Consider the following 20,255-nt stretch of genomic DNA (forward strand, 5'->3'; position numbering starts at 1 on the left):
CTCATAATAGATTTATTTATTTAAATAACAAACTTGAGAACTGCCTTTTATGTCAAGACCACATAATCAAGGCCTATTCACAGATCCAAATGAAGGAAATAAAGTCAAGGGATGTAAATCCAGTTTGCAAGAGCAAACATGCTAATACAGTGTGAGGCTGTTAAGAACCCTGGCTTCACTGCTGATGGCAGGTTGGTGAGCTCAAAGGCCACACTTCCTTGAGTGGTAAACTTGGGTTGTCACCTCTAATTCTGAAAACAACCAGTTTTCCTCAACTGCCTTCTGAATGTCCTAAATACCTTAGCATGGAAGAGAAGGGCTATCACATCCACCTCATTCAATTTTATCTCCAGTGAAAAGTCCTCCAAGTGACCAATATTTTAATGACACATTACATGTTCTCCATGAATGGTCTTCAATCATACCATTCTCTTCCCTGAAAATTTCTCCTCTCTCATCTGCACTGTCCAAATTGGTTGCTCTTCTCTGCCATCTTGACTTGCTCTTCAGTCAGTCATTGGTTTAATTAAAACATTGTTTTCTTTATTTAAATGACACTTTTGCACTGGGGGCAAAAGGTTTTTGAAAGTAAGGCCAAATGTTTTTACACAGTGATTCTACAGAGGGAATTATTGCATTGAAATGAACAGAATTTAACCAATTCTGGTTTTGGTGACAGAAGAAACATGCCAAATAGATGTGGTAATGGATGCAAAACTCAGACAATATTTTTTTTTTACTATTTCATTTATTGGAAAATATGTTTTCAACATATACTATGTGTCAGCCATATTTAGGGTGTCTTATATCAATAAAAAAATTATTAATGATCCATACTTTTGTGGGGCTTTCAGTGGAGCATAGAAGAACAGACAGTAAAGAATAAAAGTAGTATGTTGGGAGTTGATTAGCATGTTTACGGGTAATACATGCTATGTGAGAAAAAGAAAAATATATAGGGATGTGGCTCTGCAATACAGCACTTGCCTAGCATGTGTGAAGTCCTGAGTTTTATCTCCAACACTTAAAAAAAGGGAAGAAATAAAAGAAAAATAGAGTAATATAAAAACAGTTGGAGTGCTAGTTGGGGGAATTGTTGCAAGTTTAAATAGACTGATCAAGATATGCCTCATTGAGATGATGACATTGGAGCAAACACTTGGAGATGCCAAGTTAGACATAATGATAGCTGCAAGATGATCATTGCAAGATAATAGCTGGTGCAAGAAATATGAGGCATGTTTTTTGAGGCAGAATAAGGAGATCAGTGTGGTGGGAGCAAAAGAATAAGTGGGAGAGAATCAAGGTTGGAGAGCTTCTAGGTGGGTAGGGAGGGCAAAGGGGGCCAGGTCAGGTCAAACCACATTTGTCTTTGGTGGGTAGTGAAATGGGGAGTCATTGCAAATTTTGAGAGGAAAATAACATGATATAGTTTGTGTTTGAAAGGAATGGTATACTAAGAATAGGTTGTAAGGAACCAAAGAGGAGCACTGTAGGAGGTTACAGCTGAATTCAAGTGAGAGGTACTGAAGACTCTAATGCAGGTGACATCAATAAAGGGGAAAGGAATTATTTGAAGTATAGATATAAGAAAGAAACAATCAGATACTTTAATATAGGGCCAGAAATAAAGCAAGGAGCCAAGAATAACTCCAAGGATTTTGGCTGGAGCAACTGAGTAGATGTTTTTTTCATCATTTACTGAAAGTGGAAAGGTCATAGATTAACCAGGCATGCTAAAAGAGCATGAAGAAGTCAGTTGAGAACAGACTAAGTTTGAAGTGTCAGGTATTCATGTGTGGCATTAAGGAAGGAGTTGAAACTATAAATCTGGATGACAGGAGAGAGGTCTGACATAGAAACACTTGCTTGGGAGAAAATACATTTAAACTATGATGGGATGAGATCACAAAGAAAATTCCTGTAAATAGAGAAAGAAAAAAAAATCAAGCATGGACTGAGCCCTGGGGAACTTGAACATTAAGGTTGAGCAGGAAAGGGAATATCAGCAAAATGAGGTCGATTTGAAAATGCACTAATTTGAAATGAGCCCTCCAGGGAAGCTCAGCCAACCAAGCAGGGAATATGTGTTGAATACATACTGTCACAGTGCACTGTGTTAAGAGCTCTGGGGGATGCAGAACTAAGGAAATGCTTTTTCCTTCAAATGATTTATAACCAAATTTGGAAGTAGGAAAGTCAGATGGAAAGAGAGACAGATAGGCACAATACAAGAAACATCATTAGTGATGTGAAAAATCAATATTAATTGTTATTTGAGATGTAATAAGTTTACAGAATATCCACACTATGGTTGGAAAGTGTACACTCAAAATTCAAACATTGAAATTTGTCAGTGTGATATATTAAGTTGTGGGCCTTGAGGAGGTGATTAAATCAAGAAGGTGAAATTCTCATGAATGAGATTACTGACTTTGTAATAAATGTTGAAGATGGCAACTTAGGTTTCTTTTTCTTTTTTCTTCTTTTCTGTCTGTCTTCTCTGCCATGTGAGGAGACTGCACTCACTTCCTTTTAAGGTTGAAGCACCAAGGCACCATCTTGTATGCAGAAACTGGACTCTCATCAGATCCCAAGTCTGCCCATGTCTTGATTTTGGACTTCCAAGCTTCTATATCTGTGAGTAATAAATTTATAATATCAATACATTTCATACTCTGTGGTATTTTGCTTTAGAAGTAGGAATTGATTAAGATGGTCAGAATATCCATCTTCCCTAAAGACATAGAATTTTTTTTTGGCTCTTGAAGTGGGAGTTTAATCCACTGGAGAAGACATTGCAATCGAGGAGGACAACAGGAATGAAAGAGTCAGTGTGCAAATCCTGATGTCTTTAGAGATTCAAAAGACGTGTCAAGAGATTGGACAAAGAGGTGAATGGTTGCAAGTGCTATTTGAGGTTGGTTATTACTGCTGAAAGTAGGATCATTGAAGATATTCTTGATTGCACTCCAAGGGCTGTGGTTTGTATGTTTGCTTCCCAAAGCATCATATATTGCAGACCTGGTGCCCAGAGCAACAGTATTGTAGTGGTAAAACCCAAAGGCAGGGATTTGTAGAAGGTATTTGGGTCATGAAGCTCCACCACCATAAACGATTAATGTTGTACCACTGGAATGAGTGAAGTCTGGTAAGAGTAGATTGGTTTCCACTATAATAGGTTGATATAAAAATAGAGACCTTAACGTTTTCTTGGTCTCTTGTTTCCTGATCTTCCACATGTCCCCCATTTTCTTTCTGCCTCTCCACCATGTTTTGATTTAGCCAGGGAGTCCCTTGTTAAGAGGTGCCATGCTGTTTGAACCCTCCAGACCCCAGAATCACAAGCTGGGTAATAAGTTATGCAGACTCAGATACTTTATTATAGCAACATAAAAGCTCCAACAATGGAAAATTCTTTTACCCTTCCTTTTTAACTTTTTCTTTTTAATTTAATCCTTTGAATCATTGGCTAGATTTGTTGCCCTGCTTTCTGTGATGCAACTTTTCCACTTGCAACTTTTCTTTGATGACAGTAGTGACTAACAGGATTGGGTTGGTTCATCAGACAAGGGAATCACAGAGACTTTGGAAAGCTTTTCCATGAGCATTTAGCCCATGAAAGTTAAAATGCATGCAAACATTGAATAAAGCTTTCTGCATCAACTCAGTTTAGTTCGATGGATGTTTACTGAGCATTGACTATAAGCCTAGAGCTTTATTTAATTCATGGGACATAAAACTAAATAATGCACATTCTCAGCCTTGATTTTTCAATGACAGTATTCTAGAAATGATGCCTTTAATACATTATGGTATAGAGTAAGGCAGAGGTATGTAGAGTTCAAAATGGGAACCTAGAGGAATGTGAGATTTAGGCTGTGGGAAAGTTTCCTGGCTACTTGTGCTCATTTGGAAAGTAGCCAGGAAAATGGGTAGATGACAAGCTATTAATAATAGTGGTCTATGAAATGCCAGATAATAGCATGGACTAGAGGTTTTTTCTCTTCTCCATTTATATAAATTTCAAAGAGTTCTTTACCTGAAATTTAGTTTTCAATTATTAATGTATCACACTATTCTATAAAGAGAAGGAAGTTGAATTCTTTTGAAAAAAATCACTATACTAATTACTTGACTAATTCAACAATATTTCATTTTTTGACTTCTATTTCATCCTTTGGTAAATAGAGAGGTTATGCTGTAAAGGAATATGTGGAAGGTCTTCCTGGCATCCAGAACAGCAGGAACTCAGGCTTGGAAGCAGAGTGCAGTAGAATGCGGAAGAGCAAACATCAAGACAGCGGTGGATGTGGAAGTAGGTGGATGGGATGATGATGGACACATGGGGGTCTCTAGGCATGTCTTTGCATTAGGAAAGAGCACTAGTGTCAGTACAGGTGCTATTCTTTGCTACCTTATATTTTGGGCATAATTAACTTCTCTAATCCCTGCTCTTTTTCTTTTGTGTAGTGAGTATGTGTTTAATAAACAAGTAAAATAAATGTGTTCTTCTGTCAATCTTCTCATAGCAAGGTCTGTCAGAATAGCAAAATTTTAAGGAAAGATGACTCATTTATTTCATACAAGAGAACAAATAGAATAAAGAAAATAGCTAACTGTAACCCATCCAATCAGTTATAATTTTGAGTATTCACACTCAATCTGTTATAAATTACAAGTATTCACATTCTTTTACTCTATAGCTCAAGTTTGTACGATTGCAGAAGACATTGACAAAGTCCACGGGTGATCCATGATGAGTCACCCCAAGAGATCCACTCAGGGTCATCAGGTCAGAAGACTAATTCAGGAAGATTAGTCTCAGAGATTATGAGGGATATTAGCTCACTTAAATTGTTACAATACTTGAGTTCTATTTACATCTTAAATTGAAATTAAGAAAGGAAAGTAACAACATTTACTGTTGAGGATGAAGCTCACTATTACTAACTGGACCAGAAAGAATCCACCCTCCATACACACACAAGTTCATAATGACACTGAAGAATAAAATAACAGCTTTGAGGGAGCTAGAAAAAAACAGTTTTTATTACTATTCAAATCAATGTAACCATGGTGCTTTTATTACTCTAACACTGTTTTATATATTATTTTAGATTGGTTTCCCTGGAAACAGACTTTGACACCAGGCATTGCTTGCAGAGGGTTTATTAGAGAAAACTCTTGGGAGACATACCTACCAGGGAAAAGAAAAAAGTAGAAAGACCTAAATTGCAATAAGGCTGTAACCATGGTCTCTGGCCATCCTATAAGAATATTTGGTGTGGAGACAGTCTTTAAGAGGTGTTCCAGATCAGAACATGACCTGGGCATTTGAATTCCTGCATCAGCAGTCACAGGCTATGGGCTGCCTCCTGGGCAAGACAGATCCCTTCCACCAAGGTTGTGTATCTGTAAGCCATCAGTCATGGTCATCCCAGCAACATGGGGATAGGCAAGGGATTTATCAGGAGGTATTCTTGGATGTGATAAGGAGTTCAAAATTATAATCAGGACTTATTATAGTCATACCTTGTATCACAAACATTGCTGAGAAAATAGGTCAGTTTCAGTGTTTCACTAGTATGATTTCATTTAACCTAGTTCAAGGGGTCATTTTATTGCAATCCTTATGAACCAAAAGAGGAACTATAAAGTTTTATTGGACTTGTGGGATTTCATCAAAAATTGTCTCTGATATTTTGGTGGATTTTTCTTTCTTCACTTTGAATCATCACTCTTCTGACTTATTGGAAGGAAAAAGGGGAAATGTAGCTAATACTGACAGCAGAGATGGGAAAAAAAGAAGCCTCCTAACAGAAGGCCTGCTGAGGGTTAGATTTAATTTCACTTGAGAGTTGAGAAATTGTACTTATAAATCTGTCTACTTTGTTCTCTGGTGTGTTCTGGGCAGAAAGGAAAGAAATATCAGCTTCCAGTCTAGTTGAGCTGTTGTGATTTGCATGCACAGAATAAATTGGCAGAGTGGATATGAAGGTTTTCACAAAGGAATGAGGCATAGAAGCTATTTTGGATGGGAAAGTATTCTTTCTTGCTTTCTTTTTTCCTCTTTTTCTTTTTTAGGTTCAGTACTGGGGATTGAACACAGGGATGCTCTATCACTGAGCCACATCCCCAGCCTTTTTTTTTTTTTAATTTTTTGAGACAGATGTCCCTGAGTTACTGAGGCTAGCCTTGAGCTTCTGATCCTACTGCGTCAGACTCCCAAGTAGCTGGGATTACAGGTGTGCACCCCCATGCCTGATTAAAGGGCATCTCTTTCAAGATTTGGTGTTTTTCTTCTCTTTAAATGACAAAAATATTTCCTAATGAAGGAGACTGGTGGAGAGTGAGAAAGAGTGTTTCTAGGAATATTATGCCCTTCACAAACAGAAATCCCAGATACTTTTTGTTATCATATGCAATACATTTGCTATTAAAGCAAGTTTTAAAGAATACATTTATTGGGATTTCAATGATGCGATGCATAACTCTCTTGTACTGGATGTAGTTCTATGGCATTGTAAAACAGAAAGCTCAGACTGGATAAAACACATGATCCAGTTTAGATTAAGGAAGAACTCCACTCTTAGTAGTAACTTCAAGACATTACACATAGATTGTGCCCTTTCATCAAAGAGAATAAAGGAAAACCAGGCAATTGTAGAGCTTCTATTGCTAGTGACAGAATGCCTTCTGGGTGATCAAGTTTCTCTTTAAGTATTAATAATAAGTGACCTCAGCATACTTAGAATAAAATTGTCCTGCACAAGCTTCCAGCTCACTTTTATGTTCTAAGTGGAAGTTGTTTGGCATAAACACAATGGCCTAATAGAAGGTGACAGACAACACATTTGGTGGACAAGTGCTGAGGGAAGAGATCAAACCTGAATTCTACAAAGCAGTGTTAGCATACTGTAAACACAATAAACCAATTCAGATGAAAAGAAAGCTCATGAATAATAGATGAGTGACACATTGGACAGATTAAAATATGCAGACTCTGGAGGGCTGATGGACTCCAGATGGAATAGGTCCAAAGGACAGGTGAGTGAAAGGTGAAGCCAAACAGAGGAGGTTGATCCAGTGAAGTGGGGCAAAGCTCTGCAAATGGAAGCTCTGGAGAGCAGATTTTAATTGCACATAGCTACATTCCTACATATGCATCCTGGCTACATCACTAAAAAGAAATCCGTATACATCTAGGAAAAAGAAGAGGAAGAATAAAAAGAGGAGGAGAAAGTTAAATGGGTCAACACTGTAAATGCAATCATGATCATATTGGTAAAATGAAAACAATGTGCTCCAAAGTGGGTAGGAGGGAACTGGCCAAGATCTTGTCACTAGAAAATTTAGTTAGTCTCGTCAACTAGCTAAATTCTAATAAGCAAAAGATGTGAGTGGGTGAATATGTCGCCAAAAATTTTTATTCAGAAAGAACAAAATGGAGATATTTTGCTACTCAGATAAAGGAGGTGTTTTTCTAAAAGGCTTTTGTTATTCACTTTTTTTAAAGAGAAAAGTTCAATTATTAGTAATATTTTTTTTCATTTTTTCACCATGGAGTGATAAACATTTTTTTGCATAAATAAATTTTCCAAATTATCACAAAATTTCCCATTTAAATACCCCTTTAAACAATCATGTGTTTAATTAGAAAGATGAAAAATGTATTTACATATATCTCATGTTTCTCCACCTTTGGAAAATATTATCAACTGTTTATTTTCTTCACAAAGCAAACTTCATTGTAACTTGCCTTCATTATCAAAAAGGGGAAAAAAAAAAGTCCTACTATTCCTGTCTGCATTATTAAATTGTGCATAGTCTATGTTAGTTTAACCATTGTCATGATTTCCATTTTCAAAAAGTAAATGCTATTTTTATTAACCCACTACTACAGTTAGGTGTTTTTTTGTCCCCCAAAGAATATAGGCTTGGTCCTCAGAGTAGCACTATTAGAAGGTGAAGGAATCTTTAGGATCTGAGGCTTAGTGGGTGGTTCTTAGGTCACCAGGAGCAAGTCTGGGAATGGAGTTGGAGAAGGATGGCGCAATCCTCTTCCTCTTGTGTCTTAACCACAAGGTAAATAGTTTTCTCCACCATGTGCTCCCCACGCCCCACGGCCTTTGCCATACAGTACCCTCACCAGACATCTAACAGCAGTGAGTCTGCTTGAACTTGATCTGGATTCTCTGAAATCATGAGCCCAAATAAACCTTTTATTGCTCTTTATAATAATTATCTTGGATATTTAGTCATAGTGGTATAAAGTTGACTGAAAGAAAAACTGGCACGAAGTGAGCTCATTTATTTATAGATGTAATGAAACCATATGGAAGATCCTGTGGAATTTATTTATGGGAGGAGTGAGATAGAAAAGGCCAGGCAGTGGAGAGTAGGGAAGAGAGAAAATTTCAACCAGAGAGCAAGTATGCGGACAGCCATCTTAACATGCTCCAATGTGTTTTAAAACAGTTCCGGTTTCTCAGGATATAAGTCTCCATCTCACAGAAAACGCCTGCATAATCCACAATCCAGCCTGCACAGGCCTGGGCCAATTGAAATATCAAAAACCCATCAAGAGGAGCTTTTCAACTTCTCCTAAGGGGGAACACTGTAAGACTTCAAGGGCACACTTGCTCCTCCCAGGAGTGTTGCCAATGGAGTTCTCAATCTTTTCCCTGCATTCTCCTTTTTAATAACATTTCTGCTCTCTTGCTTACCTTGGTGGTGGTGATACCTGTGTGGAAAATCAGGATCAAGTTCCCTTTCCCCTGGCATTGAAGATTGAACACCTGAGAAATGCTGAGGAAAGAGCAAAAAGCTTTATTTAAAGGATAGAACAGAGAGAGCGAGAGAAACAGAAGATGGGGTCCAAGTTGGCGCCCGAGGGAGTGGGGGTGTCTTGCCCCTTTAATAGATTTTAGATTCTCTTTGTTCTCATGACCCCCTCCTCCCCTTGTCTTGCTTATGTGGCCAAAAGGTGGGAGAGGAGTTGGGTACCTGCAGGAAAGAAGGAGCCCAGGGGGCATTCATTAACAACTGTTGCAGGGAGAAACAGTTCCCTGGCTGCAGGTAATCTTGGTAACTGGTTGAAGAGGAGAAGTATCCTGAAGTGTCCTACATGTATTAGCATTTTATTTCCTCTTGAATCAGCCCCCATCTTCCTGATGGAATCATTCATTACCTACACTGACCGTCCTTTTGTCCTCCCCCATCAGTGGCACTTGGGGTGTTCTTCAACTCCATGGAACTCAAACCGATCCCCACTCCTGCCAGTAACAGGAGTTTGGGTAAGTTGGAAAATGTAGGCCAAAAAAAGACTAAAATATTTGTAAATGGAACATAATGAGTGTTTTTTGTTTGGTTTGGTTTGGTGGTGAGGACTGAACCCCAGGGGTACATGGGTACACTAAGTGACATCCCCAGTCCTTTCTGTTTTTTATTTTACTGAGACAGGGTCTCAATAAATTGCTTAGGGCCTCCCTGATTCCTGAGACTGTTCTCAAACTTGCAATTCTCCTGCTTCAGGCTCCTGAGTTGCTGGAATTACATGTCTGCGATCAACCATAATGGGTGATTCTGATGGATAGGATAGTGAATGCTGATAAAAATGTGGATAGTAAAGATGAGGCTGATAAAGTGTAAATGATAGAACAATAAAATGATAAAATGAATATTTGGAAATGGACCAGAGGTTACTCTTGCTGTACAAATAATTTGGTCACACTTTGTCTATCCCTTGATATTGTACGGGAGGTCAAACTTAGTAAGGATGAACTAGTTCACATGGTGGAGGAGATTTCAATGCAACAAATCATTCAGGATGATCATCATAGGTATTACTGACTGCTTTTAGTCAGATTGATAGTGAGAAATAGGAGTAAGAAGAGCAGAGTGGAAAGATTTTAAAAATTTGAAGCTTGGGCCAAAACAAAGTTTGCATAAAGGTGCAGCCAAGGAGAGAGAAGTCCATAGCTAGTAGAAAAAAAGACGCCAAGAACTTTATGTAAGAATAATAGAAAACATGCCTTGAGTGCATCTCAGAAATCTGCAAGAACGCCCCATCTGTCACAGGCTGAGAGTTGTAGAAATGTAAATTTGTTTCAAAGATTTTCCAGGGCAGAATGGGTTCGGAAAGAGCCCTGGGACACATGCTCACCCAAGACAACCTCTGAAACACTGTCCCCATATTTGGACTCCAAGGAATTCAGAGGCCACCACAACTGTATTTCAAGTAAACCCAGGTACAGGTCATGCTCTGAGCAGAACTTGTGCTATTCGAGTGATGCTGGTTGTGCAAGCACAAAGAATGCATGCGTTATGGGGTTATGGAGGCTTCCCCTGAGATTTAAAAGGAAAGCTTAGAGGGTCGGGTGGCAAATTGTAGGATTGGAGTTCCTCAAGCTGCTCCTGAAAGGGCAATGCATACAGTTGATGAAGTGAAGTCAAAGCTGTAATGAAGATACCTGAAAGGCACAGGTGCAGGAAACATGCACAAACTGTGAAGGGAATGTTCCAGAGGCATGCAGCACCAGCCCAAGAGAGGAGCCATGAGGAGTACAGCAAGCAAAGCATGGAGTCCAGATGCCCAATGCCTTTGGAGCGCTCCCTACCTAAGTGTGTTCCCCATGCCAGACATGGAGATTCCAGATGTAGTGTTTGTCCTTATGGGTTTCAGTCCTGCTTTGGACAAATCCTTTTTTTTTTTTTTTTCTTATTCCCCTCTTTAGGAATAGGAATATTTACCTTGTGACTGTTCCACCATTGTACTTTGGAAGTACACGACTTCCTTTTGACTGTTTTACAGGGTGTCTCAGTTTAATTTGCCTTGAGTCTCAGAGGAGACTTTGGGCTTGTAATTTTAGGTAATAATGAAAATTTTACAATTTGCATTATGAGATTGACATGAGCATTTGTTGCCCACAAGTGAATGATTGTAGTTTGGATGTTAATTACACCTCAAAATTCTATGTTTAAAAGACTTCCTCACCAGGGTGGCACTTTTGAAAAGTGGAAATCTTTAGTTCATTGGGGACAGGTCCTCAAAGGGAATAATGGAGCCCCAGCTTTTTTTTTTCCTGGCCCTGAGTGAGCGATTTACTTCAACATGCACTCCCTGCCATTGTCATCCAATATCCCACCATAGAACTAAAAGCAATGAATCTACCTGATCATGGACTGAAACCTCTAAAAGAAAAAAAAATAGGAGCCAAAATAAACCTTTCCTCTTTATCAGTTTATTACCTCAAGTATTTTGTTCTAGTGATATTTGGTTAATATACCCACATTTTTTGGTAGTTCAGTTTGCTAGTATTTTGGAAGCAAAACATATGAAACTGTATTTCAATTTTTACCTTTCATAGATCAAAATTTTAGCATATTTCATGTTACATTTTGGTAAGCCTCTACTCAAGATCAAATAAATGGTTAGTGTCAGACTGTTCAAGTTTAATAGAGGGAAGGTGGAAGTTCACCTATAGAAAGAGGACAGAGGCATAAAGAATATAGACTCTAATCAAAGCTTGGTATAATATCATTTAAGATTGCCCAAGATTATTTGCTAAACAAAGAGATAAAGCATTAACCACATGAATACTAATAGTGGCTACACTTTCTAAATGTTTTCCTTTTCTCTAAGTTGTGATATGTTGAGCAGCACTGTCTCTTATAATCTGCAAACAGCTCATTGAGTCTGTGACAATAATTGATATTTATTTCACAGAAGATAGAAAATAAACTTCAGAGATTATAAATTACATGCAAGATCACAGAGCCAGTCAACAATGGAATTCAGCTTTGATACTGAAAAGACATAGCTGTAACCAAATCAATGGATTAATCCTCTTGAATAAATAAACTGAGTGGTAACTGTGGACTGGCAGGGTGTGACTGGAAGAACTAAGTCATTACAGGGTACCTCTGGGGTTTATATTTTGTCCTGCACCTTGCTCTCTGTTTTGGTCTCTCTTTTTTTTTTTTGGTTTGTTTTTTGTTTTTGGTTCTGTAACCAAAAGTATTGACAAAAATAACTTAGAGGACGAAAAGCATATTTTGGCACATGGTCTCAGGGGTTCCACTTATGGTTGGTCACCTGAATCCATAGTTCTGGTTACAGAGTGAGGCTGACCTCACTTGGGAGGAAAGATTTTCTGGAGGAGGAAAGCAGGTCAGAACATGACAACTGGGAAGAAGAAAGTAAGCTCTTCTCTCCAGGAATAAAACACAAACATCAAAGGTACAACCCCAGTGACCTACTTCATTTTGCCACACCCCACCTGTGTATAATTACCACTGAGTTCTTCCATTTCAGTGGATCAATCTGTTGATTAGATTATAGGTTACAAAATCTAATCATTTTACCTCTGAACATTCTTGGGTTATCTTACACATGAGCTTTGAGGTGACACCTTGTAATCTAAATCAAAATACAGTCTCTCTCTACTTCCTGGCTTTTATGAACTGAGCAACTCTTTGGCCATGATGTTTTGTTTCACCTCAAGACCACAGATGCACTTGAGGCACTTGGCTGACCATCAGTGGAACCTCTGAAGTTGTGAGCTAACATAAGCTCTCCTCTTCTAAACTGATATTGCCAAGTCTTTCGGTCACAATGATGAAAACTTGACTAAACCATGGTTATTTCCTATATATGACCTTTCTTTTGGGAAACACATTGAAACATAGCATGACCAAAAAATATACAACAAAGTTAACCACATTAACCAATTTTCAATATGTACTTTAGTAGTGTTAAGTATATTCATATTGTTGTAAAGTAGGTCTCCAGAACTTTTGATTCTGTAAAACTGAAAGTTTATGCCTATCAAATGCCTTCCTTTATTCCCTTCGTATAAAGCCTAGTAACCATCATTCTATTTTCTGTTTCTATAAGTTTGCCTGTTATTGATAATTTATATATGTGGTGTTGTATAGTATTTGACTTTTTTGTGACTTATTTTACTCAGCATAATGTCCTGTTTTGTAGCTTGTGTCAGAATTTTCTTCCTTTATTGAGCTGAAAAATATTACCTTGCATATGCATACCACATTTTTTATCTATTAATTCATCAATGGACATTTGTGTTGCTTCTGAAATTGGAATTTAGGGATACAGAGAGAACACTGAGTGTCAAGAGAGAAACTACCACAAGCCATTGGAATGCAAAACTAACAAATTGATAGCAATCCAACCCATGTCCTTGCACCCATGTTCTAACTTACAGCTTGCTAATTGGCAAGAAAAATCTCGAGATAACCACAGTGCATCTGAAGGGAGCATGTTCATTAAAGACTTTGGTGACAGAGAAATGATACTAGCCTCATTACAACATATACATAGCTGGGCAGAGATTTAAGATACTAATGAGATATGTGATATAGGAAGTAGCAATGTTCAGAACGTGCAAGGATAATATTCAAATGTAAGAAAAAATGCCAAAAAATTGCATAACCCTTCACTGCCCCACCTCTGGTTCTGCCTCCTAGCTATTATCCATCTATAAATGTTAAAACCTTGGACCAAGATAGGGTGACTCACTCTCTCTCTCTCTCTGTCTCTCTGAGATTGCAAACATTCCCATTCTCAAGTGCGTATTTCCCCCTTTATAATAAACTGTTACTCTTCTACTCAGGTATGACATGTACTTAAATTATTTTCTGCAACATGGTCAAGAAGCTAGAAATTCCCAACAGATGACTCTGCTCCTGAAGACCTCCTTGAACCTCTATACCATCTTGGGTATACATCTTGAGTTCTACATCTTGGGTATTGATGATATGTATGCTGTGGACATAGGGGTGCAATTAGCTCCTTCACATTTTATTTTCATTTATTTAAATATGTACCCATATGTGCATTTGTAGAAAATGATGTTTTATTTCTTGAAGGACCTCATATTCTTTTCCCAGCAGTTATACAAATCTATATCCCCATCAGCAAAGCAGAAGAATACCAATTCCTCCACATTCTTGCTAACACTTGTAATTTTCTTAATTTTTGTTTGTTTTCTATTCTGTTTTGTTTTTTGATAGTAGCAATTCTAATAATGAAATGATATCTCATTGTGGTTTCTATTTACATCTGTCTAATGATTAGTGATCTTGAGCATCTTTTCACATACATATTGGTCATTTGTATCAGATCTTTGGAGAAATTTCTATTCCTGTCTTTTGCCCATTTTAAATTGAGTTATGTGATTGTTGTTATTGATCCAATTTTTCTCTTTCATCTTCTCAAATCAATTATGAAGGAAACTTCAGTCCAGGTGGGTGAATCCAAGAACATAGGACCTCTTCTATCTGCATCAGGATGTGGTATGTATCTTCTGTCTTCAAGTGCGAGTTGCAGAGGATACATACCAGATTAGAGTAAGAAGCAGCTGGGGACTCCCTTCTTCCTCGCAGCCCCCATTCAAGGCAGAGGCAGAAGATCTTCCCCAAGTGTGGTAGAATGAGAATACTGCAGGTCTCATCACCTTAATCTTGGTGCAGTCACAATTCAAGCTTCCTTGCAGAGAGAGGAAAGCCAAGGAGACCAGAAATTACTGCTGCATGTAAAACAAGGATGTAAATCAGAAAGACAATTGGCATTGTCCCCAACCTAAGTTTCAGAACTCTGGCTCACTGTCCAAGGGAAAAATTCTTCCTTATGGAGCTGAACTTTTTATAATCAGAGTCAAAAGAATGTTTACCCTAAGGGAGCTATCAAAAACAGTGGAGATTGAATAGTTGAGCAAGTTAAACCATAAACTGAGTAACATACCAGAGAGGACCTAGGAGAGCTAAGAATTTTTGTGGGGTCAGAAAAAGCACAAAAACTGATTTCAAATACTACCCCTACAAAGCATGGCAAATAGACAGTGGAGCAAGTTGTGCTACAGGGTATTGTTGAAAATAATAGAATAATCAACTGGCAATTAGAGGAATGTAACAGGCAGGTATGTTCAGAAAACTGGAGGAACAAAGAGCTCTGTTGGAAACACTGTCATCTTAGAGTGTCTTTGCAAGACTGTGCACTCTGAGGAGCAACATCAGAGAATCCACACTGCATTCAAATAGTGCAATTGGTCACTCAGGAAACAAGTAAACAAAAATAAGAGACAGTTAGACAAGAAGTCAAAGTTGCTATAACATATTAGTCCTAACATTGATGCTTCACTAAAAATTTCTGAGCTTTCCAAAGAGTTACACAGAAACTACCTATCACAGGGTCCAGATGTCAAATTTAAGGAACAGGAGTAGTCATTATTGTTTATACAAATAACTTAAGGAAAAAAATGGTTAAAATAAAACATTTAAGTAATATTTTATTAAATGGAGAATAGCAAGAGAAAGACACTATTAAAAGATTTAAAAAATGGAGCTGAAAAGTACAATTGTTGAAATGAAAAAAAAAAATAAGAGGAGTTCAAGAGGAAAAGTGCAAACTTGAAACTAGACCAATACAGATAATAACATGAAAAGTGAAAATAGTGGCAAAATATGAAGAAAAAAAGCATGTAGCTCCAGAGAAATACAGCATACCTAAATATACTACCATATTAATGATGAGTAATTGAAGAAAAAATAAATGTATCATTAGTTTCTGCCTTTCTCAGAATTTGTCCATTACAATTGGCATAGAGTTGTGTAAAGTATTCCTTGGAATGCACTGTATTTACATGAGTTGGGGAGCAATTTACCTTTTCCTTTCTGATTTTGTAATTTTGGTCACCATTCTCTTTCTTTTTGCCAATGTGGCAAAGGTTTAATCAATTTTTGATGATTTTTAAAAATAACTAATTTTTGTCATTATTGATTTTGTTTTTCTGCCTATTCTCTACTTGGTGAATTTCTGATCTGATCTTTGCCATAAATTTTCTTTTACATGTTTTAGGTTTGGTTTGCTACTTTCTAGCATCTTAATGTGGAAGGCTAGGTTATATATAAAAATTTCATATATTATGTATGTAATTATATTTATTATATATGGGTTATATATAAAAATACACACATTATATATAATATATTACATATGCTATAAATATATACAATACACATACATTTGAATTGAGTGCTATATAATTGCCAGTTTAATTTGTATCCCATAATATTCAGTGAATTGCATTTGCATTTTCATTCATATCAAAACATCTTCAAATTTTTTTCATATCTTCTGTGATACATTATAATGCACTGTTCTGTTTTCACAATTTATTTATCAATTTTCCCAAAATTCTTTTGTTATTGATTTCTCATTTAGTTAATTTCTACTTCCCCCCACCATCCTTGGAGAATTTTTTATTATTTGAACTTTTGATGATTGCCTTTCTGTCTGAAATGACATAAAATTTCAATGTAGTTTGATTTGCATTTCCCCGATTACTGGGAATGTTGAATTACTTTTCATATTTTTGTTGGCAGCTTGTATTTCTTATTTTAAGAAATGTCTATTTAGGCTTTTTTCCCCATATATTGATTTTTTTTGTTATCTAGCTTCAATTATACTGAGGTTTGTTTTAAGTTCTAGAAGAGAGTTTGCTTGCATATTTTATATGCACTTGAAACCAAATATAAACTATTATTAAATAGTAATTTCTACAATGTCTGTTATGACTACTTGGCTTATAAAATCGTTAGGGTTTTCTATTTCCTGGTTGCCCTTCTTACTGAATAGACTGTTAATTGCTCATCGTGGGATATTCAGGTCTCCATATTATTTTTGATTTGTCTCATTCATACTAAGCATGTGCTATACCACTGAGCTATGTGCCCAGACCCTGCTGTCATTTACTCTAATTCAATTGCTGTCAATTACTCTAATTCAATTTTACATCCACCTACCTTCTTTGTGATGATATTCCTGAACATACTCAATTCTAAAAGGTATAGGTGCAAAAGTATAATAAAATTGCTTTTTAAATTAGTTTAAAAATAAAAACAATTATGCATATTATTTTTCTAAATATTTTTTAGTGAATTGTAGTTATACATAATAGTGGGGTTCATTTTGAAATAATCCTACATGTATAAAATATAATTTGCTACAATTCAGTTCCTAATACTTCCTCTTTCCCTTTCTTTCTTCCTCCTCTTGTTTCCCTTTCTCTACTCTACTGGTCTTCTTTCTACTTATTTATTGTTTTTTAATTGGTGCTTTATAGATATACATAAAGATAAAATTCACTGTGGTATATTCGAGAAGGTACATAGTATAATTTGGTCAATTGCATTCCATACTTTCTCCATTTTCTGTGCCTCCTTCCTGTCCTCTGTACAATCTCATTTCTCTACTCTACTGATATCTCTTCTATATTCATGGGATTGCCCCCTTTTTTGCATAATTTTGATCTGACTTTCACAGGTTAGAGAAAACATTCAACCCTTGATTTCCTGAAACTGTATTATTTCACTTAGCACGATGTTTTCAGTTCCATCCATTTACAGGCAAATGCCATAATTTCATTAATTTTTATGGCTCAGTAAAATTTCATGATATATATATACCCCAATTTCTTAATACACTCATCCGTTGACAGGCAACTGTGCTGCTTCTTTGACTTGATTATTATGAATTGCATTGCTATCTACATGAACATGCCTGTATCACTATAGTATGCTGATTTTAGTTGTTAGATAAATACTAAAAAGTGGGATAGCTGGGTCATATGGTGTGGTTCCATTCCTAGTCTTTTGAGCATTCTCCACAGTGCTGTCTAAAGTGGTTCTACTAATTTTCAGTTCCTTCAACAATGAATGTCACTTCCTCTCTCCTTCCTTTTCAGAATTTATTATTATTTAAACTTTTGATGATTGCCATTCTGTCTGAAATGAGATAAAATCTCAATTTAGTTTGATTTGCATTTCCTTGATTACTAGGAATGTTGAATTTCTTTTCATATTTTTGTTGGCAATTTGTAATTCTTATTTTAAGTAATGCCTGTTTAGTTTTTTTGCTCATTGGATTTTTTGGTTTTTATCATTAATATTTTTGTGTTCTTTATATAATCTAGATATTAATCCCTTGTCAGAGAAGCAGTTTGCAAAGATTTTTCTTCCATTCTGTAGGCTGTCTCTTCATGATCTTAATTTTTGCTTTAGTGCTGAGAAGCTTTTTAATTTGATGTCATCCCACTTATACCTTTTTTATTTTATTTCATGAGGTCTAGAGATCTTGTTCAAGAAATCATTGTCTGCACCCATATGCTGGACTCTTAAACCTATTTCTTTCTTTCTTTCTTTTTTTTCCCTAGCACTTGCAAAGTTTCTGGTACAATTCCTAGGTCTTTGATTCACATTGATTTGATTTTGGTGCAAGGCGTGAAATATAGAGATATAGTTTTGTTCTTCCACATATGGATATCTAGGTTTTCCAGCACCAGTTTTTTAAAAGACTATCTTTTTCTCGAATATATTTTTGGCACTTTTGTCAAGTATCAAATGACTCTCTCTCTAGGTTTTTCTCTGTGTCTTCTATTATATTAGTCTTCTTGTGTTTTTTTGGTGCCAATACCACGCTGTTTATGTTACTGAAACTCACACTGCAACCCATCTCTGCCTATAGCTTCTGGAGCTGGAGAAGTGTTGCAGCTCTTAATGGGGAGCTATGCCCTCCAATTTTGCCATATACTCAAGCAGCTTACCTTTAATTTCTTCTCCTTTCTGCATTCTTGTCTTGTGAATTCAAAGAATAAAATCCACAGACCAGGATGAGTGAGTCTAACGGTAGGATTTATGGAAGACCATGTACAAAACTCTTGCAATACAAGAAGGGAGCAGAGAGCAGATTTTCTTGGCCTAAGTTTATATAGCACTTGATTCACTACTATTGATCTGAACTTATGCTAATTAGGATTTGAAAAAAAGTACCAATGCTATTGGTCCAAGTTTCTGCTAATTAGGATTTGGAAACATACTAACACTATTAGGGTTTGGAAACATACTAGTGCTATTGAGCATTTTTTAAAAACATTTTTTGGTGGTTGTACACGGACAGAATACCTTTCTTTTATTTGTTTATTTTTTTATGCAACACTTAGGATTGAACCCAGTGTCTTGCTTGTGCTAGGCAAATACTCTGCCACTGAGCTACAGCCCCTATTGATCAATTCATTTGTCCATTTAGGTGTGCCTTACTTCCATTTTCTCCCTGTTTGGGGAAGCAAGAAGTTGAAGTCATTAGTTGTACAGGCTCAGTGGGTTGTCTGGAGCTACAGTACTGCAGACCTGCATGGCACACTCCACACAGCCATGGGCCATACTTGCCACCCACACTGTAGCCCATCTCAGCTGCCTCTTTGCCACACCACCACTCAGCTGCCTTGGCAGGAACCAGTAGATCAGCTGCATAGCTTGGAAGTCAGGGAGCCCTGTCATCACTATATAGCTCTGTAGTATAATTTGAGATGAGATTCTGATGCCTATAGTGTCACTCTGCTTTTTCAGTATTGATTTGATGATTCTGGGTCTTTTGTTTTTCCTAATGTATTTTAGAACTCCTTTTACTATGTACAATTATTAAATTGTACATCTACCAAATAAATAAATAAATAAATAAACAACAACAACAAAAAAAGAATTGATCAATAACACTAGTCTTCTATGAAGACTGTCATCGGTATTTTGAGGGTGATTGCATTGAATCTGCAAAACAGTAATACTGCCATTTACTAATTCTGCTTATCCAAGAACATGCAAGGTTTTAAAACCTTCTAAGGTCTTCTTCAATTTCTTTTTCAGTATTCTAGAGTTTCCATTGTAGAGGTCCCAAGATTTTTTTTTTTAGATTATTACAAATGAGACAGTTTTTCTCATTTCTTTCTCAGCACATTCATTATTGTAGTAAAGAATTCTATTGAGTTTTATAAGTTGATCATCTATTTTGCTACTTTGATGGATTTGTTTATCAGCTCTAGAAGTCCTTTGGTAGAGTTTTCTGGGGCTTCTAGATATAGGATTTTGTCATCAGCAGAGATAAATTGACTTCTTATTTTCCTATTTGTATTCTTTTAGCTTTCTTCCTTTGCTTGATTATTCTGGCTAGAGTTTCTAGAACTATATTGAATAAGTGGTGATATCTGTCTTGTTTCTGATTTTAGAGAAAATGCTTTAAGTTTCTTTTTTCCTTTCAGTATAATGTTGTTTTTAGGTTTGTCATATATAGACTTTATAATATTGAGGTAAGTTTCTTATATCCCTACTTTCTCCAGCATTTTAACATAAATGGGTGTTGGGATTTCTCAAAGACATTTTCTGCATATATTTAGACA

The sequence above is a fragment of the Marmota flaviventris genome, chromosome 11 (assembly GCF_047511675.1).
Source record: "Marmota flaviventris isolate mMarFla1 chromosome 11, mMarFla1.hap1, whole genome shotgun sequence".
Taxonomy (NCBI): Eukaryota; Metazoa; Chordata; class Mammalia; order Rodentia; family Sciuridae; genus Marmota; species Marmota flaviventris.